Below are 26563 nucleotides of genomic sequence, written 5' to 3'. Positions count from 1 at the left end.
AAGGGTGATGAGGATGAGCCAGTGATTTCAGAAAACAGTCAAGATGCTAGAGCTACAGGTTCCATTCTTTTCGTTTAGGTCTTGCCAAAGAGATGATGTCTGACTCACCTTCATAAGCTGTACTTGTCATAAAAAGTGCATGCATATTTGAGTGGGCTACTACTTTGCCAGGCAGAACCATTCCAGGCAGATTTAATGGGAAGCCTGCTTCTCTGCCTCAGCCCTTTGCCTTCTCGCAAATTCTCCTGACTGACTTCTCTTAGAAACAATAGCAGACAATCTTTTCTTTGAAAAGAGTCTATAAAGGTTTTTGTAGGATGATTTTAGAGCTAAAGGAATTAACTTATAATGGTAAGTAGAGGATGACATATTAGAACAGCAAGAACTTATAGGAGGATTGATTAAGGGAGTGAAGTGTGGATGCCCTTTTAAGATGTCAGAGAGTGATTGGAAAGTTAAAAGTGATGTGAAGAATGATTTTAAAAGGCTATGAATAAAAACAAGGCTTTCAAGAAGAAAGTCAATATTCCATAGGGCTGCAGAAACATTTTGTGGAGAGAGCAAGAGTATTAAAAAAAAAAAAAAAAGCATAAATTAAAGCTAAAATAGCAAGATTCAAAATATAGGTGAGAGAAATTGTCTATCCCATCAAGGTAAAAAGCATAAATAAAATGTCAGACAAGAGTAAACTATCAGATAGAAAACAGAATATAAAAAGAAGAGAAGGTTCAGATTGGTTTTAAGGTATTAAAAATAGACAATAAGATGATACAGAAAGAGAAATTAGAAATCAAGGAAATGTCCTTTAAGACAAAATATTAGAAGTCACATAAAAGAAAAGTAATGTGTGCCAATACTGAGGAATTAGAGGTTAAAAATTATTCTACAGCAAACAAATCAACTCAAAAACTGTGCAGAGTGATTAAGGCAGAATTTGATATTTCTCTTGGGTTTGATATTTGATGGTTTTCTGCTGAATTTTACAGCTCTTTAAAAAAAGAAATCCAAAAAAGCTTTGTATTAAAGGTATATGAATAAAAAGTGCAAAGGCCAGTACAAAGGAAATTACCAATAATAATTATTAGGGAGAGAGGAAAAGCATTAGAATCTAGAGACCACTAACCTTACTGAATACTGATCACAAGACTTATGTAGCCATCTTGCTGCAAGGGTTGGCAAGCTTAGCAGAAGGCAGCACTCACAGGGCAAATGATATGCCAGACATCCAGAAACAGCTGATTTTGAATTTCAGAGGCAATCTGAAACAGACCAAAAATAGAGATGGGAAAATTATTAATTAATTTATTAAAAATATGGCTTTGATGGTTAACTATAATTCTTTTTCTAAATTTAGATCCAAAATAGCGTTTGCCAGGTTAGCTGCTGAAATAAGTGAGGATGTTATGTATCAAAGTGATCCACATTCAATGCTCAATGGGTGGGGGAAGAAACAAATTAATGTGACAAGAAGAGTGAGGCAAGTGTACCCACATGGTCCTTTATTTTCATGTGTGCTCTGTCGACCCTCTCAAAAGACAACAGAAATAAACTGGAGAAAAGACACATGAAAATGATTTTAAAAAGAGATGCTATCGAGGATGGTCAGGAAGATGGCAGAAGAGAAAGACGCGGAGATCACCTTCCTTCCCACAGATACAGTAGAAATACATCTACATGTGGAACTGCTCCTACAGAACACCCACTGAACGCTGGCAGAAGACGTCAGACCTCCCAAAAGGCAAGAAACTCCCCACGTACCTGGGTAGGGCAAAAGAAAAAAGAAACAACAGAGACAAAAGAATAGGGACAGGACCTGCACCAGTGGGAGGGAGCTGTGAAGGAGGAAAGGTGTCCACACACTAGGAGCCCCTTCGTGGGCAGAAACTGCGGGTGGCAGAGGGGGAAAGCTTCGGAGCCACGGAGGAGAGCGCAGCCACAGGGGTGCGGAGGGCAAAGCGGAGAGATTCCCGCACGGAGGATCGGTGCTGAGTAGCACTCACCAGCCCGAGAGGCTTGTCTGCTCAGCCGCCAGGGCGGGCGGGGGCTGGGAGCTGAGGCTCGGGCTTCAGTGCTAGTCGGGAGGGAGTCCGGGAAAAAGTCTGCAGCTGCCGAAGAGGCAAGAGACTTTTTCTTGCCTCTTTGTTTCGCGGCGCGCAAGGAGAGGGGATTCAGAGCACCGCCTAAACGAACTCCAGAGACGGGTACGAGCCGCGGCCTTCAGCGCGGATCCCACAGCAAAAGGGGCGCAGAGGGAAAAACAGAGAGATTCCCGCACAGAGGCTCAGTGCCGAGCAGCACTCACCAGCCCGAGAGGCTTGTCTGCTCACCTGCCGGGGCGGGCGGGGCTGGGAGCCAAGCCTCGGGCTTCAGTCGGATAGCAGGGAGAGGACTGGGGCTGGCAGCGTGAACACAGCCTGAAGGGGTTAGTGCACCACAGCTAGCTGGGAGGGAGCCCGAGAAAAAGTCTGCAGCCACCAAAGAGGCAAGAGACTTTTTCTTGCCTCTTTGTTTCGCAGCGCGCAAGGAGAGGGGATTCAGAGCGCCGCCTAAACAAGCTCCAGAGACGGGCGTGAGCCGCGGCTAACAGCGCGGACCCCAGAGACGGGCAGGAGACGCTAAGGCTGCTGCTGCCGCCACCAAGAAGCCTGTGAGCGAGCACAGGTCACTCTCCACACCGCCCCTCCCGGGAGCCGGTGCAGCCCGCCACTACCAGGCTCCCGTGATCCGGGGACAACTTCCCCGGGAGAACGCACGGCGTGCCTCAGGCTGCTGCAACGTCACGCCGGCCTCTGACGCTGCAGGCTCGCCCCGCCTCCTCCGTACTTCTCCCTCCCCGTGGCCTGAGTGAGCCAGAGAGCCCGAAGCAGCTGCTCCTTTAACCCCATCCTGTCTGGGTGGGGAACAGACGCCCTCAGGCGACCTACATGCAGAGGCGGGTCCAAATCCAAAGCTGAACCCAGGGAGCTGTTCGAACAAAGAAGAGAAAGGGAAATATCTCCCAGCAGCCTCAGAAGCAGCGGATTAAAGCTACACAAACAACTTGATGTGCCTGCATCTGTTGAATACCTGAATAGACAATGAATCATCCCAAATTCAAGAGGTGGACTTTGGGAGCAGGATATATTAATTTTTCCCCTTTTCCTTTTTTTGTGAGTGTATAGGTGTATGCTTCTGGGTGAGACTTTGTCTGTATAGCTTTGCTTTCACCATTAGTTCTAGGGTTAGGTCCGTCCGTTTTTTTGTTTTTTGTTTTAACTTAAAATAAATTTTTTTCCTAATAAATGTTTTCTTTATAATTTTTCCTTATTTTCTATTTTTAGAAATTAAAAAAAAATTTTAATAAGTTTTTTCATATTTTTTATTTTAAAAAAGAAAAATTTTTTCTTTTTTTTAAAAATATATTCAGTATACATTTCACTTCCAGTTTTTTTTTTTAATTTTATTTATTTATTTATTTTATTTATGGCTGTGTTGGGTCTTCGTCTCTGTGCGAGGGCCCTCTCCTATTGCAGCAAGTGGGGGTCACTCTTCATCGCGGCGTGCGGGCCTCTCACCATCGCGGCCCCTCCCGTTGAGTAGCACAGGCTCCAGACGCGCAGGCTCAGTAATTGTGGCTCACGGGCCCAGCCACTCCGTGGCACGTGGGATCCTCCCAGAGCAGGGCTCAAACCCGTGTCCCCTGCACTGGCAGGCGGACTCTCAACCACTGCGCCACCAGGGAGGCCCCCCAAAATTTTTTTCTTAATAATTTTTTTCCTATTTTTTATTATAAAAAATTAATAAATCTATTTTTAAAAATTAAAAAAAACTTTTTTCTCAATACATTTATTCTTAATAATTTTTTTCTTATTTTTTATTATAATAGCATTATTTTATTTTATTTTATCCTCTTTCTTTCTTTCTATTTTTTTCTCCCTTATATTCTGAGCCGTGTGGATGAAAGGCTCTTGGTGCTCCAGCCAGGCATCAGGGCTGTGCCTTGAGGTGGGAGAGCCAACTTCAGGACACTGGTCCACAAGAGACCTCCCAGCTCCACGTAATACCAAACAGCAAAAATATCTCAGAGATCTCCATCTCCACATCAAGACCCAGCTTCACTCAACGACCAGCAAGCTACAGTGCTGGACACCCTATGCCAAACAACTAGCAAGACAGGAACACAGCCCCCTCCATTAGCAGAGAGGCTGCCTAAAATCATAATAAGGCCACAGACACCCCAAAACACACCACCAGACGTGGACGTGCCCACCAGAAAGACAAGATCCAACCTCATTCACCAGAACACAGGCACTAGTCCCCTCCACCAGGAAGCCTACACAACCCACTGAACCAACCTTAGCCACTGGGGACAGATACCAAAAACAACGGGAACTACGAACCTGCAGCCTGTGAAAAGGAGACCCCAAACACAGTAAGATAAGCAAAATGAGAAGACAAAAAACCACACAGCAGGTGAAGGAGCAGGGTCAAAACACACCAGACCTAACAAATGAAGAGGAAATAGGCAGTCTACCTGAAAGAGAATTCAGAATAATGATAGTAAAGATGATCCAAAATCTTGGAAATAGAATAGACAAAATGCAAGAAACATTTAACAAGGATGTAGAAGAACTAAAGAGGAACCAAGCAACGATGAAAAACAGAATAAATGAAATTAAAAATATGCTAGACGGGATCAATAGCAGAATAACTGAGACAGAAGAACAGATAAGTGACCTGGAAGATAAAATAGTGGAAATAACTACTGCAGAGCAGAATAAAGAAAAAAGAATGAAAAGAACTGAGGACAGTCTCAGAGACCTCTGGGACAACATTAAATGCACCAACATTCGAATTATAGGGGTCCCAGAAGAAGAAGAGAAAAAGAAAGGGACTGAGAAAATATTTGAAGAGATTATAGTTGAAAACTTCCCTAATATGGGAAAGGAAATAGTTAATCAAGTCCTGGAAGCACAGAGAGTCCCATACAGGATAAATCCAAGGAGAAACATGCCAAGACACATATTAATCAAACTATCAAAAATTAAATATAAAGAAAACATATTAAAAGCAGCAAGGGAAAAACAACAAATAACACACAAGGGAATCCCCATAAGGTTAACAGCTGATTTTTCAGCAGAAACTCTGCAAGCCAGAAGGGAGTGGCAGGATATACTTAAAGTCATGAAGGAGAAAAACCTACAACCAAGGTTACTCTACCCAGCAAGGATCTCATTCAGATTTGATGGAGAAATTAAAACCTTTACAGACAAGCAAAAGCTGAGAGAGTTCAGCACCACCAAACCAGCTTTACAACAAATGCTAAAGGAACTTCTCTAGGCAAGAAACACAAGAGAAGGAAAACACCTACAATAACAAACCCAAAATATTTAAGAAAATGGGAATAGGAACATAAATATCAATAATTACCTTAAATGTAAATGGATTAAATGCTCCCACCAAAAGACACAGACTGGCTGAATGCATACAAAAACAAGACCCATATATATGCTGTCTACAAGAGACCCACTTCAGACCTAGAGACACATACAGACTGAAAGTGAGGGGATGGAAAAAGATATTCCATGCAAATGGAAATCAAAAGAAAGATGGAGTAGCAATTCTCATATCAGACAAAATAGACTTTAAAACAAAGACTATTACAAGAGACAAAGAAGGACACTATATAATGATCAAGGGATCGATCCAAGAGGAAGGTATAACAATTGTAAGTATTTATGCACCCAACATAGGAGCACCTCAATACGTAAGGCAAATACTAACAGCCATAAAAGGGGAAATTGACAGTAACACAATCATAGTAGGGAACTTTAACACCCCACTTTCACCAATGGACAGATCATCCAAAATGAAAATAAATAAGGAAACACAAGCTTTAAATGATACATTAAACAAGATGGACTTAATTGATATTTATAGGACATTCCACCCAAAAACAATAGAATACACATTTTTCTCAAGTGCTCATGGAACATTCTCCAGGATAGATCATATCTTGGGTCACAAATCAAGCCTTGGTAAATTTAAGAAAATTGAAATCGTATCAAGTATCTTTTCCAACCACAATGCTATGAGACTAGATATCAATTACAGGAAAAGATCTATAAAAAATACAAACACATGGAGGCTACACAATACACTACTTAATAACGAAGTGATCACTGAAGAAATCAAAGGGGAAATCAAAAAATACCTAGAAACAAATGACAATGAAAACACGACAACCCAAAACCTATGGGATGCAGCAAAAGCAGTGCTAAGAGGGAAGTTTATAGCAATACAAGCCTACATCAAGAAACAGGAAACATCTCGGATAAACAACCTAACCTTGCACCTAAAGCAATTAGAGAAAGAAGAACAAAAAAACCCCAAAGCTAGCAGAAGGAAAGAAATCATAAAGATCAGATCAGAAATAAATGAAAAAGAAATGAAGGAAACAATAGCAAAAATCAATGAAACTAAAAGCTGGTTCTTCGAGAAGATAAACAAAATTGATAAACCATTAGCCAGACTCATCAAGAGAAAAAGGGAGAAGACTCAAATCAATAGAATTAGAAATGAAAAAGGAGAAGTAACCACTGACCCTGCAGAAATACAAACGATCATGAGAGATTACTACAAGCAACTCTATGCCAATAAAATGGACAACTTGGAAGAAATGGACAGATTCTTAGAAATGCACAACCTACCGAGACTGAACCAGGAAGAAATAGAAAATATGAACAGACCAATCACAAGCACTGAAATTGAAACTGTGATTTAAAATCTTCCAACAAACAAAAGCCCAGGATGAGATGGCTTCACTGGCGAATTCTATCAAACATTTAGAGAAGCGCTAACACCTATCCTTCTCAAAGTCTTCCAAAATATTGCAGAGGGAGGAACACTCCCCAACTCATTCTACGAGGCCACCATCACCCTGATACCAAAACCAGACAAAGATGTCACAAAGAAAGAAAACTACAGGCCAATATCACTGATGAACATAGATGCAAAAATCCTCAACAAAATACTAGCAAACAGAATCCAACAGCACATTAAAAGGATTATACACCATGATCAAGTGGGGTTTATTCCAGGAATGCAAGGATTCTTCAATATACGCAAATCAATCAATGTGATACATCATATTAACAAATTGAAGGAGAAAAACCATATGATCATCTCAATAGATGCAGAGAAAGCTTTCGACAAAATTCAACACCCATTTATGATAAAAGCCCTACAGAAAGTACGCATAGAGGGAAATTTCCTCAACATAATAAAGGCCATAAATGACAAACCCACAGCCAACATTGTCCTCAATGGTGAAAAACTGAAACCATTTCCACTAAGATCAGGAACAAGACAAGGTTGCCCACTCTCACCACTATTATTCAACATAGTTTTGGAAGTGTTAGCCACAGCAATCAGAGAAGAAAAAGAAATAAAAGGAATCCAAATAGGAAGAGAAGAAGTAAAGCTGTCACTGTTTGCAGATGACATGATACTATACATAGAGAATCCTAAAACTGCCACTAGAAAACTACTAGAGCTAATCAATGAATTTGGTAAAGTAGCAGGATACAAAATTAATGCACAGAAATCTCATGCATTCCTATATACTAATGATGAAAAATCTGAAAGTGAAATTAAGAAAACACTCCCGTTTACCATTGCAACAAAAAGAATAAAATATCTAGGAATAAACCTAGCTAAGGAGACAAAAGACCTGTATGCAGAAAATTATAGGACACTGATGAAAGAAATTAAAGATGATACAAATAGATGGAGAGATATACCATGTTCTTGGATTGGAAGAATCAACATTGTGAAAATGACTCTACTACCCAAAGCAATCTACAGATTCAATGCAATCCCTATCAAACTACCACAGGCATTTTTCACAGAACTAGAACAAAAAATTTCACAATTTGTATGGAGGCACAATAGACCCCGAATAGCCAAAGCAACCTTGAGAACGAAAAATGGAGCTGGAGGAATCAGGCTCCCTGACTTCAGACTATATTACAAAGCTACAGTAATCAAAACAGTTTGGTATTGGCACAAAAACAGAAATACAGATCAATGGAACAGGATAGAAAGCCCAGAGATAAACTCACGCACATATGGTCACCTTATCTTTGATAAAGGAGGCAAGCATATACAGTGGAGAAAAGACAGTCTCTTCAATAAGTGGTGCTGGGAAAACTGGACAGGTTCATGTAAAAGTATGAAATTGGAACACTCCCTGACACCATACACAAAAATAAACTCAAAATGGATTAAAGACCTAAGTGTAAAGCCAGACACTATCAAACTCTTAGAGTAAAACATAGGCAGAACACTCTATGACATAAATCACAGCAAGATCCTTTTTGACCCAGCTCCTAGAGAAATGGAAATAAAAACACAAATAAACAAATGGGACCTAATGAAACTTAAAAGCTTTTGCACAGCAAAGGAAACCATAAACAAGACCAAAAGACAACCCTCAGAATGGGAGAAAATATTTGCAAATGAAGCAACTGACAAAGGATTAATCTCCAAGATTTACAAGAAGCTCATGCAGCTCAATAACAATAAAACAAACAACCCAATACAAAAATGGGCAGAAGACCTAAATAGACATTTCTCCAAAGAAGATATACAGGTGCCCAACAGACACATGAAAGAATGCTCAACATCCTTAATCATGAGAGAAATGCAAATCAAAACTACAATGAGGTATCATCTCACACTGGTCAGAATGGCCATCATCAAAAAATCTAGAAACAATAAATGCTGGAGTGGGTGTGGAGAAAAGGGAACACTCTTGCACTGTTGGTGGGAATGTAAATTGATACAGCCACTATGGAGAACAGTATGGAGGTTCCTTAAAAAACTACAAATAGAACTACCATACGACCCAGCAATCCCACTACTGGGCATATACCCTGAGAAAACCAGAATTCAAAAAGAGTCATGTACCAAAATGTTCATTGCAGCTCTATTTACAATAGCCAGGACATGGAAGCAACCTAAGTGTCCATCATTGGATGAATGGATAAAGAAGATGTGGCACACATATACAATGGAATATTACTCAGCCATAAAAAGAAATGAAATGGAGGTATTTGTAATGAGGTGGATGGAGTTAGAGTCTGTCATACAGAGTGAAGTAAGTCAGAAAGAGAAAAACAAATACAGTATGCTAACACATATATATGGAATCTAAGGAAAAAAAAAAAAAAGGTCATGAAGAACCTAGTGGCAAGATGGGAATAAAGACACAGACCTACTAAAGAATGGACTTGAGGATATGGGGAGAGGGAGAGGTGAGATGTGACAGGGTGAGAGAGTGTCATGGACATATATACACTACCAAATGTAAAATAGATAGCTAGTGGGAAGCAGCCGCATAGCACAGGGAGATCAGCTCGGTGTCTTGTCACCACCTAGAGGGGTGGGATTGGGAGGGTGGGAGGGAGGGAGATGCAAGAGGGAAGAGATATGGGAACATATGTATATGTATAACTGATTCACTTTGTTATAAAGCAGAAACTAACACACCATTGTAAAGCAATTATATTTCAATAAAGATGTTAAAAAAAAAAAAAAAAAAAGAGATGCTATCCTAGGTTAATAAGCCTAGGTACCTTATGCAGATAACATCCTCTTGACAATGCAGACAAACCAAAGATGAGAATATTTAAAATCTATAAAGGGTACTCCCAGAAAGCTGAAGCAAGAGGCACAGTGCTATAAAATGAGGCAAAGAGAGACCTGATAATGTTGAAGGTATCAAAGTGCTGGCTGGGCCACTGGCAATGCTTAATTTGCTTTGGACAGGTGGAAGATGCAAAATGACATTAGGGCAATAAAAATAACAGCACAGAAGATTAAAAATAAACATAGGGGATTTGAAAAGTATTAGAATGCAGGATACATATCATTAAGCTTTGCCAAGTGCCAAATCGTATTTGCACATTCCAGCTCCCACGAACTGCATGCATGCAGTTCCTTCATTGATGAGTCGTTTTAACATCCTTATAGAACAAGGGCAAAAAAAACTTGACAGGAGGCTCTTTATTTCTCACGAGAGGATTAAATGATCAATGTCAAAGTATTTTATCAGTCAACATTTTTGTCTTTCAAATACATGAAGGCAGAAGGTGGCAAAAACTGGGAGAGTTGATGAAGCACAAGCGCAGCACAGCGGGAAAGCACCAGCTTTGGCAGGCTCGGAGCTCTCTGACATCAGGCTTTTAAATCATCAGCTGTTAAGGCTGGACCAGTTACCCAAATGGAGTCTGTTTTCTTTTCACATGTAAAATGAGTAAAACAGTTGTTTATCAGTATTCCAAGGTTATAGTGGAAATTAAATGGAGTCATTATGTAAAGTGCTTAACACATGGGCACTCAAATACTGTGGTAGATTTTAGTAGAGGTAGCAGTTTCAGATCTAAAGGCTCAGGGTGGTGGTGGAGGGACAACACTGAAATACAATAGGTCTTCTACATCGCGGCTCTGCATTTGTGGATTCAACCAACCATATATCAGCCATTGGTTGAATTCACAGCTGTGGACCTGTGGACAGGGAAGGCTGACTGTACTACGCCATTTTATTCAAGGGACTTGAGCATCCCTGGATTTTGGTGTCCGACGGGGATTCTGGAACCAATACCCTGGGGATACCAAGTGAGACTGTAATGAAACAAATTTGAAGAACTGGAAAAGGAGAGTTTTAGAAATGTTTCTATGTAGCTACTAGAAATCATTGTGATGTTTCTAGTATGGAATGTTTTGCAAAAAGAAAAAAACAAAAACACAAAAAAATCTCCTAAGCATGAGAAATGTGAGAAGAGGAGAAAAAAAACAACACGATGTGAGGGAAGGTATTTGGAGCCACTCGGCTGTGGAGGAGGAGAGAGACAGGATGATATCCAGTCAGAACTACAGCGTTTATGGGGCATTATTAAAAGCAAATAGCAAAGAGAGCAAACAAAGGTGGGAAATGCTCTCAAGGGGGAGCACAAAGAGTGGAATATTATTCATTCATTCGTTTATTCATTTATTTATAGATTTGACAAATATTTGCTGTGCTAGGCATTAAGAAATAGTTAAAAGAAGAACCAACAGGGAAAAGAAATTACACAGAAAAAATAAATTGCCTAGAAAAAGAGTTGGTGAGAACCATACACTTTCATTGGCCTTAAATTAAATGATGATATGCTTGATGGTGATTGCGGCAGGATAAGAATCTACCGCAAGACAATTTGGGCACTACAGATTTGTTACAGCCTCATGTGAAAAACGCCTGATGTTTCACAAATTTGAGAGGAGGGTTTCCAAGAGTCTGACTCAACCCATAAGTTGCACTTGGGGAATAGAGGGAGGGAGGTGGGCTTCACAAATCTTTCTCTAATAGAAACATTAAGAAAATTTTCTCAAAATTAAAAAAAAAAAAATTGATTGGACAAAATAGTAACTTGTCAGCCAGACAGCATAGTTGAGCTAATCAAGTTACAGGCTGCTTTAAAGATTTCTTCCCACTGCAGAAAAACTAAACAAGAAAAAAATAAAACAAATATTACTGTATTTAAAAAATATTCACAATGGCAAGATGACATACAGTTTCTGTAGTTATAACGTTGCTATCACTCAGCGAGTGGCTAAATAAATTAGAAACAGAGCACAGTATTATCCATTTTTTAAAAATAACCCAACACAAAAGGTTGCCAAGATACTGAGCTTTTGTCATCTCTAAAGCTTGTTCTCCTGGTTACTTTTGTTCTGTCTACTCTATGTGACAATGTTTGTTGGTATAGTTAAATCCAGTTTTCATTTTTAGTGCTGTTGCATGCTGCTCAGATGCACAAAAGGTTAACAACACTGTCTTTAGGCAGAATTTCTCTATCAGGGTGCAACTGAAGTTTATTCCCCATAGTAATTTTTAAAAGTCTAAATGGCATCAGGATTGCTTAGCTTGTGCTAAGATTTTTCCAGACAAAATATATTCTCACTTATCTGGCAATTGTGTTATGGGTAGAATTGTCCTTTGTATCCTCAGGTATTTTTATATAATGTGAAATACTGACTGCATGTTGAAGTGCTGCCTGATAGGATTTAATACTTAAAGGATCTTATCGTCACAGGCTTCACCTTTTATCATGGGTTTTATAACCTTGATATAAAAGTGTTTTGAAATACTGATATTACCTTACATAGTCAAGGAACTTACAACATAAAGGGGGAAGGACACAGACAAATAAATTGTGATGGTTATGTCTCAGAAGTGGAAATGTCAGGGAAAAAGGGAAAATTTTTTATTATTTATATATATTTATATATAGTGCATTGTTAGATAAATATATATGTAATTCTGTGACATAAGTATATATATATATATATATCTACAGATAATTAAGATCAAATGTGCTTTTCTATGCTTCCAAAATTTTCTCTAATAAATTGCTTTTTTGTTCCAGAAAAAGAATAATAATAATACATGTCAAAAACTACAGTTTGAAACTGGTATAATTGGGGTCTAAGCTGCTCTGGAGATAAATCCACCAATATTGAAAGAGAGCGTGCAAGGAATATTTCTCAAAGAAAGTAATATCTCAGCTAAAAGCTGACTTACCGTTACTCAGTGCTTTGCATCCTTCTAACCTGCATGCCTTTTGCTAATTCCTATCTCCATGCGTTTCTTTCTTCCATCCTGCCGTTAGAAAATATTCACTTTGTATTATTACAGTGTTCATCGTCTTTCAAGCTTCAATTCACAGGACACATGTCCATCACTGTTTCATGAGTCAACTGTAAATGCCTTTCTTTTTGGAAGACTATCCTGAGTATTCACATCCTATTATTAAATTCTGCACTTAGTTTTAAAAAGAATCAACTGCAAAAATTTCAGGTCAGAGAAAACCCAGATTCCTATCAGTATTTGTGTGTCAAAATTGTAATGCACCTGTCAAAAAGTAATGCATCTGTGGGCTACTTCTTAGGTCAACTTCATAGAATTGTAGGGCCTAGACCAAGGAAGATAATGGTGTCACTGGGCCCCAAGATTTTATGATTACTTTTGAAGTATTATAACTAAGTGTCACAATGATGTATTTAAACATTCATATAAGAGGGACCAAAATAATAATAATATGGCACTCTGAAGAAAATGAGAATGTTTAACCTGAAGAAAAGAAAATTGAGATATATGATCACTTTTTTCATGTATTTAAAAAATTTTCATGTGAAAGAGGGAATAGAAGTGTTAGTTATGTCTCCAAAAGGAAAGTGTTAGGACCAGTGGGAGGAATTGATAAAAGATATGTTCTCAGCTCAACATGAAGGAGAACTTTCTAATAATTAGAGATAATGTTAAAGGAAAATTATTCTGACACTTGTTAAAATGGTAGGGAAGACTTATTCAAGACTATTACAACAGGGGAGAGAGACTGGGCTCAAATCCAAATACAGCAAAGACAGGTGAGGATTTATAGCCAATGAGTAGAGTGAGGGGTATCAGTAGATAGAAAATTGCTAAGAGGGGACCTCAGGAATAAGGAGATTCTTACTAAGCTTACTTGGGATTTTTACTGAAGATAGGCCAGAGAGATTATATATCATGAATGGGGATGAGGAATTTGATCAGCTATCGAGGGTGATCAGATATCAAGGGTGGGAGATTCTCACTAAACTGACGTAGCAGAATTCTTGCTAAGACTGGGATTGACAAGGATGGACACGGAAACCTAGTGGAGAAGAGGGCTTAAAGGAGCCTAACTAAAATTCAGTCAAGGAGACGATCTCTCAATAATAGTAATAATAATAGTAGTCATAATATTTTTGTAACAAATGATGAAATGAAGTAACCTTCCCAAAGTCACTCAGCTAGCGAGCAGGTATTCAAACTCAGATGGGTATAACTCTAGAGTTCCAACTGTAATCCATGGCAGTCTTCCATCTATTTATTAGAAGAACCTGCTTTATAAGATGGAGAGCTCCTTCTCAGGGTTAATCTTCAGCTACAGGTTATTTAATCAGTGATATTAAAGAAGAATTCCTAAAATGGACAGAAGGTAAAGTGATTGCTGAGGTCTCTTCTAACGTTAAGTGTCTGTGGTTTTATGATTCCACTCTGATGATTGTTTTCATTTTTAATCTGAGCTACAAGGAACCTTAAAGCAATCTAACTTTTCTCCCCACTTGCCAGCACTTATTTCTTGTCTTGTTTATAATAGCCATTCTAACAAGTGTGAGGCAATACCACATTGTGGGCAGCAGGGTGCCTATAGTTAATAATACTGTATTGCATATTGGAAAGTTGCTAAGAGAGTAGATCTTAAAAGTTCTCATGACATGAAAAAAATTGTTATTGTGTATAATGATGAATGTTAACTAGACTTATTGTGATGATCATTTTGTAATATATACATTTTTGGACTCATTATGTTATACACCTAAAACTAATATAATGTTATACGTCAGTTCTATTTCAATTTTAAAAATCAGTGCATATATACAAACCTAAAAAAAAAAATCTAACTTAACACCCTCATTTTAGAATGATAAAACCAAAACTAAGAAACATAAGTTGAATTGTTCATGATAATATAGTAGGTTTGTGACAGAGCAGAGAATAGAGAAAGTCCACTGACTCATGGGTCTGAAATCATGCTTGTTTATTATTTTGTAATGGTCTAATCCATACCCCAAACATCTTATTGACTAGTTTTCCTTAAACAGTATTTTTCACGCTTGCACAAAGAAGTGTAGTTGTTGCCTAATACATCCAGTACAAAGACTGCTTGACTTTCACGATCCTAAGAAGTCTGGTCTTTAACTGTCCTCAGAGTGGATGAATTTTGTTCAATGATAGGAAAAAAAGTAATCTGATTGAAAGATTTTCCCCACTAAGGCATTAACCCCTTAATTGGTCCAGGATATTTGCATTTTAAAAGATGACATGCAGGGGCTTCCCTAGTGGCGCAGTGGTTGAGAGTCTGCCTGCCAATGCAGGGGACGCGGGTTCGAGTCCTGGTCTGGGAGGATCCCACATGCCGCGGAGCAACTGGGCCCGTGAGCCACAATTACTGAGCCTGCGCGTCTGGAGCCTGTGCTCCGCAACAAGAGAGGCCGCGATAGTGAGAGGCCCGCGCACCGCGATGAAGAGTGGCTCCCGCTTGCCACAACTGGAGAAAGCCCTCGCACAGAAACGAAGACCCAACACAGCCATAAATAAATAAATAAATAAATAAATAAATAAATAAATAAATAAATAAAAAAAATGACATGCAAATCCAAATGAAACTGGAAGAGGAGTTTCCGTTGGTAAGACTTTGCTACCTAAGTGAAAGGAGCTGTTTGGGGAGAGAAGCGAAATGAAATGGCTCATCGTCCTGCATACTCCCAAGTTACAGATCCAGAAACCTAAGAACCACATGCACTACATTTTCTCTTCACAGCTGGCTCTAGATAGACTGAGGTAATTCCAGGTTTTACAAGCTTTTCTCAGCTTCAGCTCTGGCTAGATTATTTTATCCTCCCCAGGGTTATGCTATGCAGGTATGGACGGTTTTGGGTTCCGATCAACTGTTTCACTAGGATGCTGCTAGAGTTTCATATGCCATCTCCCGGGAAGCGAGCTAAAGTCTGGAGAACTGGACTATGGTCAGAGCAGACCTCTGTACAAGATGCTAAGCCTCACCTGCTTATGGATGTTTGCTTTTATATATTGCTAATCATGAAATCTAAACATCTAGGTTCAATTAAACAAAGACTGCTTTTCCAATGTGAATTGTGGTAGTTTATGAAGCTAAATTATTTAGCTAGTCTTAGGGAAAAGAAAACAACTAATAACAATGGCAATGAATTTCATTTTTTTGTATTTTTTACCTAATAAATAATTTATCTTGTTTTGACCAAAATGCAAACATTTGGTGGTAATTTCACAGTGCTGGACTGAAGTAAACAAAAATAATTTGTAAAGTGCCTACATGAAGAATGGGACCTAAAATGTTATTTTTAATTATAGCTTAATTTATTCCTAATAACTTAAGCAAGAACAAGAACAATACTGAAGAAAAGCTTTTACAACATTGTGACAAAAGTTTACAAGTTGGGCTTTGTTAAAATATGTGACTCATGGGAACATGGGATAAATTATGCCCTTCCAGCCCCAGCGATGCTCAATTTCAAAGCTAAAATAATACTTTGTATTTTGGATGGAATGATGAAAGGGCTACACAGGCACTTCTTTACTGCCTCAGGGAAATGTTTCTCAAAAGTAATAAAGAAGCCTGAAGCATCCCTTATGAACAAACTATCAATACCTCTGTGTTCAAGGCAATAAGTGGACTTTGGATAGGAATGAGGAAGTCAGGAAGCCAGTCCAGATTGGAGAGTTAGATTTCTCTGATTCCTATATTATGCTCTCTTCAGGAATAATTAGAGAAACTTAAAGGACTTTATCAAATGCTATGCATGTATATATGCTGTTATTTACAAAAGAGTGTATGTGCTTGGTAAAAGATCAGTTAAGAAAGTGGCAAGAACACTGAGTTTGGAGTAAAAGGATAGACCTGGCTTTGAACTTCAGGCCTGTCATATTCTAACAGGGCACCTTTGATAAATTTAATATCTTATTCCTCTACTCCTTAGTTTTTGTCATCTGTAAGAAGAAAGAGAGAGAGAGAAAGGAAGGAAGGAAGAGAAGAAAGAAAGAAAGAAAGAAAGAAAGAAAGAAAGAAAGAAAGAAAGAAAGAAGAAAGGAAAGAAAGAAAGAGAAAGAAAGAAAGAAAGAAAGAAAGAAAGAAAGAAAGAAAGAAAGAAAGAAAGAAAGAAAGAAGGAAGGAAGGAAGGAAGGAAGGATGGGGAAAGGAAAAGAAAGAAAGAAAACCAATATTACTTATTATGTAATTTCCTGTAAGAATCAAATGAGATACTATAGGTGAATCATAATTTATGAAGAGTTATGCTAAATCAGTCACTGGATTTTTTAAGTATTTATTTTATTCTGAAATGTATTTGAAATAGTAGGTGATAGAACAGATATATGTATTTAGTGACTTTTTTAAAAGCCTGCTATTCTCCTCAATTTGCTTGTTATAATGGCCATACCTAGTTTTCCTTGTTTCAAATTCAACACTTATCACTTTCATCCCAAATATAGTGGTTTAGGATACTGGTTCTGAATCTAAACTTATGAGTTTGACTCTCAATTCTGCTACTTACTAATGACCTATGTTAATTCATTTTACTTTTCACTGCCTTAGGGTTTTTTTCCCTATAAATGGGAATAATAATAACACTTCTTAGCCAATAAGGTTATTTGGAGGATTAAATGACATAGTATATGTCAAGTTCTCAGTTCAGTGCTTCACACATAACCAGGACTCAATCGATGTGGCTATTTTTATTATTTTCATCCCAGCCCACAGAGTCAAATAAAGTAGAAACACTTATCCCACCTAGAGATCCCTTTACCTGTATCTAATTCCATCTACTTCTGGTTTGTGAATGACCTTGTTTCTTTTTACACTTATTCCCCCCCCCACTTTTTTTTTTCTTGAAAATCTTTGATTTCCAATGCTTACTGTGTGCCATCTATAAACCTCACAAATCTTCTCAATTCTCTTTATCACTAAATGACTCTTTAGACAGACCCTAAGAATGGATACATTGAATGAACTTTTTCCATCCTCCCTATTCTTGCTCTCTCTCATGCCTCAGATAATTCTAAAGGCGCTATCTTTGGGAAAAAATATCAGTTTAGTAATAGTACATATGTCTAGTATATATGCATATCTAACTTCATGATTCTATAGCTACCTGCATCCTTCTGACCCCTTAACCATGGCTTCTTTCTTAAATTTCTTTCATTTTCACTGTATGTTTTGTCTCAGAGGATGCATTCATTTTCTTGGCTTTAGTGATAACCCCAGTGCAGATGACTCACAAATTTCTATCATGGGATCTGATCTCTGATCCAGGCAGGAAACCTCTAACTTTTCACTGAATGGCTCATGTCAAGTATAAAAAACTAACATAACTACTCCAAACATAAAGTTTTCACTCAAAATTAGCCCTCCCTTCTAGTTTACCTACCTCTGTCCATGGTGTTTCCATTGCCCCAGCTCTTCAGATTTGGAACTGCAGACTTCTTTGACTCATTCCTCTCCTTTATTCTCTATATTCTGTAAATGATCTAGACCTCCATATTTTTACTTGGAAAGAATTATTTTGTTCTTAACCTTCTTCCTATCTGCACCATTATGGACCACATTTCCTTCACAATTGAATGACTATTACAGCACTTTCTTTAGCTTTTCCAGAATTGCTGTTCCTTCCTCACTCAATTAATTTTTCTGACTTATAACAGGCAAATTAGTTATCATTACATGGATTTTCATCTTGTGACTCCCTACCTAAAAGCCTAAATGTTCACCAATGTTACTACATCAAGTCTAAACTCCCATGACTAGCGTTCAGACTTCCCATCACCAAAGAAAAGAAAGACATACAAATGTTCATACCTCACTTCTTTGTAACACTTACGTTCTATTCAGGGCTGCCTTTCACTGGTACTCAAAAACATCTTGCATCTTTTCTTTACTTTACTTTCTTTACTCACATCTGCTATTGTTATATGAGGATGTGTCTCTCCTTCCACCAATACAAATCCTACCAGCCTGTATCAGTCTACAGATTCTTGTTGTAGAGGGCAAAAAAATCAACATGGTAGAGGCTATTAAAGCTTTTTCTCAGAATTGTAACATTTCACATCTATTCACATTTCACTAGACAAAGTAGGTCACTTGGTGAAGCTTGATGTCAGTCGGAAGGGAATGAATCTTTTCCTCAGATGGAGAGGCACAGAAAATCCCATGGCTAAGCCTGATGTCAACAGAACCGGGATGTATAATACTTCCATAAAGAGGAGCAGCTAATATTTTGAAAATTTATGAAGTCTACTACAGTCCACTCTCTGTCACAAATATTTACTTTCCTCCCTTCTGCCTGCAAAATATACTCATTCCCTCTCCAAGGGAAACAACTCAGCACACGACCTATGAGACCAAAAACTGACCTGATGATATTCTATATCTATATCAGGTCAGGATATAATGCCTCTTGAGTTATATATTTATAAACTAAAAAGACAAATCATAAGCCCACAACATACCCAACCAACAAACCTAGCAAATATTCACATTCAGAAAGGACAAGGATAGCTGGCACATGGCAGTGATGGGTTGACAGTCATGCTCTAAAGTTGCTAGAGGGACTTCTGAGGCATGTTACCCAGGAGAGGAAGTGTGTTCTTAATCAGACCCTGAGTCTACTCCTTCAAAGCAGCTTCCTGGTCCACTGTTCTCCTATCTTTTCCAAAGCATACTGACTTTCCTCCTTTATGAAATAATTATTTCAAACTACCAATTTATGAATTCGTGGAGTACTAATACTTTTTATATATTTATTTTAGACATTCTGATATTATTTTATGTATTTAACATTATCTCTCCAAAGAATTTGTAAACTCCTTGATTTAGGGAGACTGAATCTTATCAGTGTTTCCAAAAAATGCATTATTATGCATGTAACAGCAATTGGGACAAAGTATTAAAAATACAGTAATAAGGACCGTTTGATTCAGGCTAACCCTTCACAAGGATAAGCAGGTCCACCAAAGGTGTTGCAGTAACAACTTGATAAGAATTTTGTATTTAACCAAGAGTATGAGGGTTCATCCAATAGGTTGACATTCACAGTTACTTAAGTGCAGCCATGGCCATATGGATATTTTCTTGACTTCATGCGTCTTTTATAGGCTTAGACTTTGTTTGTGTATTTATCATGGAAACATTATTGGCCCAGGGAAGTCCTTGGAGCATTCAGTAAAACACCAACAGACAGTTGTCCTAGTACCTGTCTGGCCTTCACCCTATTATGTGACTTTGAAACCTGTAATAACTTTATCTAGGGCTCAATTTGTAGATCAGAAAAAATATGCTCTGCCCTTCACTGTTCCAAGGTGTCATGAGAATACCTGAGGTGACATGATCAACTGTTTTGAGTTTGTAGTAAAGAAAACTTTTTTGCAATTATTAAAGTCATGCATAGATAAAGCCATGAAGTAAGCAAGTGTGCCTTGAAGTTCTTTTGTCTCTCTGCACTTGCATGAAGTTAGAAAAGAGAGAAGACTGTAGAAGTAATTATCTTTGGTTTTGTTGGTGAGAGAGATGCTTTTGGACAAGGGGGATTGATGACTTCCTCAAGAAGTCACTTATTGCCATTTAGATAGCAAAGAAAAATATCTCCCCACACAATCCTGTGTGATATAGATGTTAAGAATTATTAATAGTGCGAAGATGACAATTGGTGCCATACTATTCAATAGAATTTAGAGTGAAATGCACTGAAAGGCAGTTGGATTGTGACTCTAAATTTTATCCCTCTTCTTCATTCCAACTTGGAATCTTCATAAAGCTCATGTTTCCTACAGTTTTGTTATCTCTTAATGACATTCCTTAGTTTTATTCTGCTCTCTACTATATATATATATATATATATATATATATATATATATATATATATACACATACATACATACATACATACATACATACATATATATAATGCCTTCTACTATGTTCTGGATATTGCCACATTTTAAGAGATGGTCTGGGGACTTTCTAGTTTAGCATCTCATGTGGACAAGGCATATGAGAAGTGAAAAAGTTATCAAGCTGGTCTATAACTGAAGAGTTTTTGTGTGTGCATATTACACGTTGGGAAAATACATATGGACTTTAAATATTATGAGATGCCAAGCAGTCTGGGAAGATTGCGGGCTGTAAATTAATTGCTAGTACTTTAGATTCTGAAATGCTAATAAAAAAATAACACTCCCCAAGGGTTCAATATTAAAAGTCAGCCTTTTGGTTAAGGACTCTTGCTGTTTCTTATAAAAGTGATACTAATAATAGCTAACATTTGTTGAAGGTTTACCATGTGTCAGGACCAATTCTCAGCACATTGCATGCATTAACCCATTTAATCCTTATAATAGCACTATGAGGGATGTATTGTTATTATTCTTTTGAGATGAGAAACTGAAGCACAGAAAGATTAAGTAATCCAGTCAGGGTTATTCAGCCAGGATCCAATCCAAGCAGTTTGGTTTTATAGTCTGTCCACTGACCACTATGCAAAATGGCTTTCCAAGGGATAAGAATTATTTTAAAAATAGGAGCAGAGTAACTGCTTGGAGCCTAGATACAGTGTTGTAATGGTGGCCTGAAGCTCATTGTTATCTTAATGAAAATCTCATTCTTCATGTCAGACCTGAATCTGCAGCCAGCCTGTTTGCAGGGGGCTCTAGGATTCATGGGACATATAAAATTTCCCAGAGGTCTGTAAGCCAGACTGTCTTCTCTGTGTATCACTGGAAGCCAGAGTATAATAAGGAGGCTGAATTTATGTGGAAAAAGTAGCTTATTATTAGATGAATTAACATTTCATTTGTTGAGACTTGGTCATCTGAAATGTGTGACACTAAAAAATCTGTAGTTTTTTATTGTATACATAGATGGTGAAAACTCTGCAAGTCAAATTAATAGTGTAAATAAGGTTTTAATGTGACTATTTAACACTTAGAACAGTAATATACACATAGAAATTAGGGATGCTGATGTTAGTTATAGGCTGGCTAAAATCTTATTCCTGCCCCTCCAAATATTATCACTATTACCTGATCCCTTAGCAAATGTTCGTCCCAGACTTCTCATTTCATCATTCTAGACTCATCTAGCCAACCTCTCACTGTGCTCTGCTCACTCAATTTATATATGTTGCTGTCTGGTAACCTGACATCCATCTTCTTTGTATCTCTGAAATATACACCTGCTCTCATTATGTTATGTCTACAACCCATCTCTTCTCTTGTTATCTATTAGTTTATACTTTGCAGCCAGATTTTGCTTCTCCAGCTCCTTCCCTTAAAAAATTCATTGGGAATGCAGAATGATGTGATCCCTCTCAGCCGTTTTCATATCAAGGTACACAGAGAAAAAGATAATGTTTGTATATTCTAGGATCATTTAATGAGACTGCTTGTGTCAGAGGCAATAAGCCAGGGATTCCAGTTGCCCCAGGCCATGTCGGCTGACTACAGGACTGAGAGAATCTGTATAACATTTCACCTTTAATGTATCCTTGCACTTATTAGGAAGCGCTGATGTAGGGGAAAGAGTATGTTGTTGTGACCGGATAAACCAGGGTCTGCATGTTGACTTTGCTATTCCATAGCTCTATGCTCTTGATAAAATAACAATATCCTATCTTCTGCCTTCTAAGCTGTAAAATAGGAGTAGTGATATTGAAAGGGGAAAGGACACTTCTGCACCTTTTCCCATTAGTCCAAGTCTGCCTGCTCCTTTTCCAATTCTTTTCCGGAAGAGAAGTTGGCAGTTCAACTGGTGAGACTTTTAAGATGCTCATTGGATCATATTAATAGTAGTTGAAGGGAAAGGAGGGAAGAGGGGGATAAATTAGGAGTTTGCGATTATCAGATACACACGATTATACATAAAATAGACAAACAACAAGGGTCTACTGTATAGCACAGGGAACTATATTCAATATCTTGTCAAAACCTATAATGGAAAAGAATCTGAAAAAAAATATATATATATATATGTATAACTGAATCACTTTGCTGTACACCTGAAACTAACACAATGTTGTAAATCAACCATACTTCAATTAAAAACATTTTTTTTAAAATAGTAGTTGAGGTCAAAGGGCAGGTACACATCCTCTGCTTCTTGCCTTCCAATCTATCTCCACCGTGAAGTCAGGCTAGAACCTTGAAAGCTGTTCATGGGAGGAGAAAGAAACCAACTCAGAGGTCTCTTCCCCTTAAAAGCTTGCCTGAAAATTGCATTGGATTTGTTAAGAGATTACTCCTTTAAAGGCCTTCTATGTTGTAGACATGATTTAAATCATGGTAGATTAAAAATAATGAAATTCAGCTCTGTTCTCAATGAGTTTAAGGTACTGCAAACAAGAACAATCACTGAAATAAAAATGTAAGTGCTGTGATCTAAGTGTGGGCAGGAAACCAGATTGGCAATGTTAGAAAGGGCATTCTAGGAAAGGAAGGCTACAACACCATTAAGATGGCCTAGCATGAGCTTTTAATCTCTCCCCCCATTGATGTCTGTACCATATTTCAGGGTAGGAGATATTTCTGCTGCTCCCTCCAAAAATCTGAAGTGAATAGAATTCTGTGAGGCTTAAGGCCACCACTGATGCTCTCCTGGTACGGTGTCCTATTTCGCCAAGGATTTTACTCCAAGTTTACCTTTATCCTCAGCTATACCTTGGAAAGTGAGGAACACATTTCCTTCAGTCCCAGATTCTTCAACCTTATTTAGAGTTTTCTTGTGCTCCCACAGCGGGGAGGAGGGTACAGGACCCCTTCTGAGAGTCATAAAGCAGCAGCTCCCCATCTTGCTAATGTTTCCACTTCCCATTTCAGGCAGCTTGGCCAGTGTTATCTTGTCCCTCTGCTATCACTGTTCATGGCACGCACCTTGTACTCTGATTCCTAAAAACTTAATGATTGACAAACAAAAGGAAAATTTTAGAATTTGAGGCACTTTCAATTCTAAAAGCCTAATTCTCGCAAATCAAAAGCTGTGTTTTTCAAATGTCATTTTTGAAACTCAAAAGCATTCCCGTTATAAAAATATGAATTCTTCTTGAGATGTTGCAATTGGGGAAGGTATCATGTTCCAGGGAAATGTGGAAGGTGAGTTTGGGAGAAAACTTTGGTTGATATTCAAGCATCTTCTCTCAGACCCAAAATACACAAAATAGCAGAATTTACAGCTGACTCCCAGGAAGGCCAGGCCATGCTCAGCTTTACAAGTAAGTTTTTAAGAACTGGGAGGAAAAATCAATACAAGTGATTTTATGGAAACCAAGGCAGAAGTAAGCTTCAAGGAGATAGTGTTCAGCAGAAAGAAAAAATAAATAAAAAAGGACAAAGGACATAAACAATCTATTCACAAGAGAAGAAATGCAAAAGGCTAATAATCATATGAAAAAATATTCATCTTCAGTAATAATGAAAGATATCAATAAAAACAATAATCAGGAATAACTTTTCCTCATCACTTTAACAGTGTTTTTAAAACACGGCATTATTCAGAGCTGTGAAATAGGTATTCCTATTCATTGTTGATGAAAGAATACAGAAATACAGCTGCTTGGGAAAGTAACCTGGGTAAAATATGTCCAGCCTTAAAATGTATTTAACCTTTAATCTAATATCTCTACTTTTAAATATTTGTAAGAATAAAATGACATGTTAAAAAAGAATTTCTGCCTGAACACATTTATTTTTGTGATTTTTTATAACACTTGAAAAAAGCTATCATGTTAAAGTAACAAAATCAATCATTTATATACACATATCAATTTCTATAATTTGCTTTATACACAACAGTTTAATGTATATTATATATTGCATAATGCATACCATATGAGTATAATATATACCAAATAAAGCATTATGTGCTTATTATATTAATCACATATACCATGTACATACGTATAATGCACACTATGTGTGTATACAAAAGTTAATTAATTACTCCTATACGGTGTTTTTTAAACCAATTCCTTTATTTGCATCTTTGAGAACAATTTGTGCATTCTCCACATTTTCTAAAATGACCAAATCTTATTTCTACAATTAAAAGTCATTACAAAGAAAGAGAAAATGATGAGCAAAGTTTTTATATGTTGGAGTAAATGGAAATAAGAGTTAAAAGAGTTGATTATATTTGACATTTAGAACATAACTGATGACTTTTTCCAAAGCAATTTCAAGATACTGGCTAAATTTCATTGCTATTTCAGTCGAGGTGAGACGAGTTCATGTAAATCTCATTTTCAGTTTATTCATCTTTTAGGGCGCAATTTTAATAGGTACTTGAGCCCAGTATCATGGAGTGGTGATTCTTACTTTTTTGTCAATATCAATGGCTTACATACCCAGATTTTACCCCCCAAATCATGGTTTATTTCATTTAGCAATGTAAAATGCAATGTAAATAGATGAGGCACAACATGACAATGGTTTATGTACAGACTGTCTATAGAAGTAGGCGTGGCATGCTACAGTGCCAGGTAGTAGATTAGCAAATTCTTCTGGAAGAACAAAACTCAGAGGAAGAAGATCAATGGCACTTTTCCAGGCAAACTGTCTAAAGGGAAGGAGAGAAAACCATGGTGTGAGGAAAATAAAAACATAGTTAATTTTTAAATTTTTTGGCTAGGCAATTCATGTATTATGTAATTTAAAAATGAAGAAAAACGTATCTCAGATTTTGTCCCCTTTTCTCTTAGATTTTTTCTTACGGAATTCATGTGTTTCAGAGGAATCAAGAATACAGGCCAGAAATTTCAGATATCAATACCTAAAAGATAGGAATTCAAGTGATCCACTTATGTCCCTGTTAGATTAGAAGAAAAGAAAACTTAAGAAGGGCATGAGAAGGAAACTGACACATCTTCGCCTGTGATGAGCAAAATGAAGAAAATTTAAAATGCTGGAAATTATTTGTATAGAAAAGGGACTCATTAGATTCATATGTCAGCTGATGGTTTAATGCTCTTATACATTTTAAAAATAAGGTTCTTAATGCTATGCATTTGGCTAAGAATTGTACCTGATTTCATTCATTCAGCAAATACTTTTTAAGCATCTGCTTAAAAAAATCTGCCTGTCTACCAGGCACTCTTCCAGCAAAAGAGTACATCATGTGCACAAGAAAATCCCATCCCTCTTTTAAGTTAATCCTTTGAGACATAGTTGTTCTTCAAAAGTACCCACCCTTTCATTAACGTCAGTTTGTCCACTGTACACGTTAAGTCTGCTACCCAAACTGGGGCTACGAAACAGGTAGCAAATACCACAAATTGCCTCAGTATCATGAAGTCGCTACTTTTGTCCAATTCATTTCTGACTTCGATGCTGCCACTCACAGCTCTTGAGCCTTAGTGTGTGTCTGACCGAGTTCCTGAAGCCAACACAGCTTCATCCCATGGCTGGTCAAGAATAAGTGGCTGTCATCTATGCTGGTAGAGGTATCTTGACACACTGGAGTCTGGCAAGACCCCAGTGTTTGAGAATGCTTTCTTGACTCATGCTCTCTGCCAACACCCAGTGTAGTTGAACTTGAACTGAAGGAAATATTTCAGAAGGATCAGATGCAAAGCTGAACGAGATTGTAACAAACCTGAGTTGAAATTTCAGCTCCCATGGATTCACATTAAATACCAGTTTGTTTTGCCATTGTTTCTTGTAATCAGTTCCATTTGTAAAAAGGATTACTCTCTTACTTCTGGTGTACAGAGATCATGTTAAAAATAAACATATTTCACATTGCTTGGTGAAAAAAAAAATATATATATATATATACATATAATGTCATGTTGTAATATGCCCTGAGGAAAACCAAAGAACAATGTAGCAGAACAGATGTGATATTAGGGAAGATGGCTATTATTTTAGATTGTATAAGTC

The 26563-nt window shown here is 37.6% G+C and overlaps 1 long non-coding RNA gene across 1 annotated transcript; it reads right to left on the bottom strand.

Annotated features, from left to right (window-relative positions):
• Positions 1–17688: 17688 nt before the first annotated feature.
• Positions 17689–24928, bottom strand: LOC309628123. The gene is made up of 2 exons (XR_014244184.1): positions 20564–24928; positions 17689–20513 (listed from the first exon to the last, which is right to left on the bottom strand). It is a non-coding gene; the product is annotated as an uncharacterized lncRNA (long non-coding RNA).
• Between the last annotated feature and the right edge of the window lie 1635 nt (positions 24929–26563).

This window comes from Balaenoptera borealis (assembly GCF_965194805.1).
Source record: "Balaenoptera borealis genome assembly, chromosome: 4".
Taxonomy (NCBI): domain Eukaryota; kingdom Metazoa; phylum Chordata; class Mammalia; order Artiodactyla; family Balaenopteridae; genus Balaenoptera; species Balaenoptera borealis.
The sequence above is the reverse complement of the archived record's forward strand: the minus strand, read 5'-3'. Positions and strand labels throughout refer to the sequence as shown.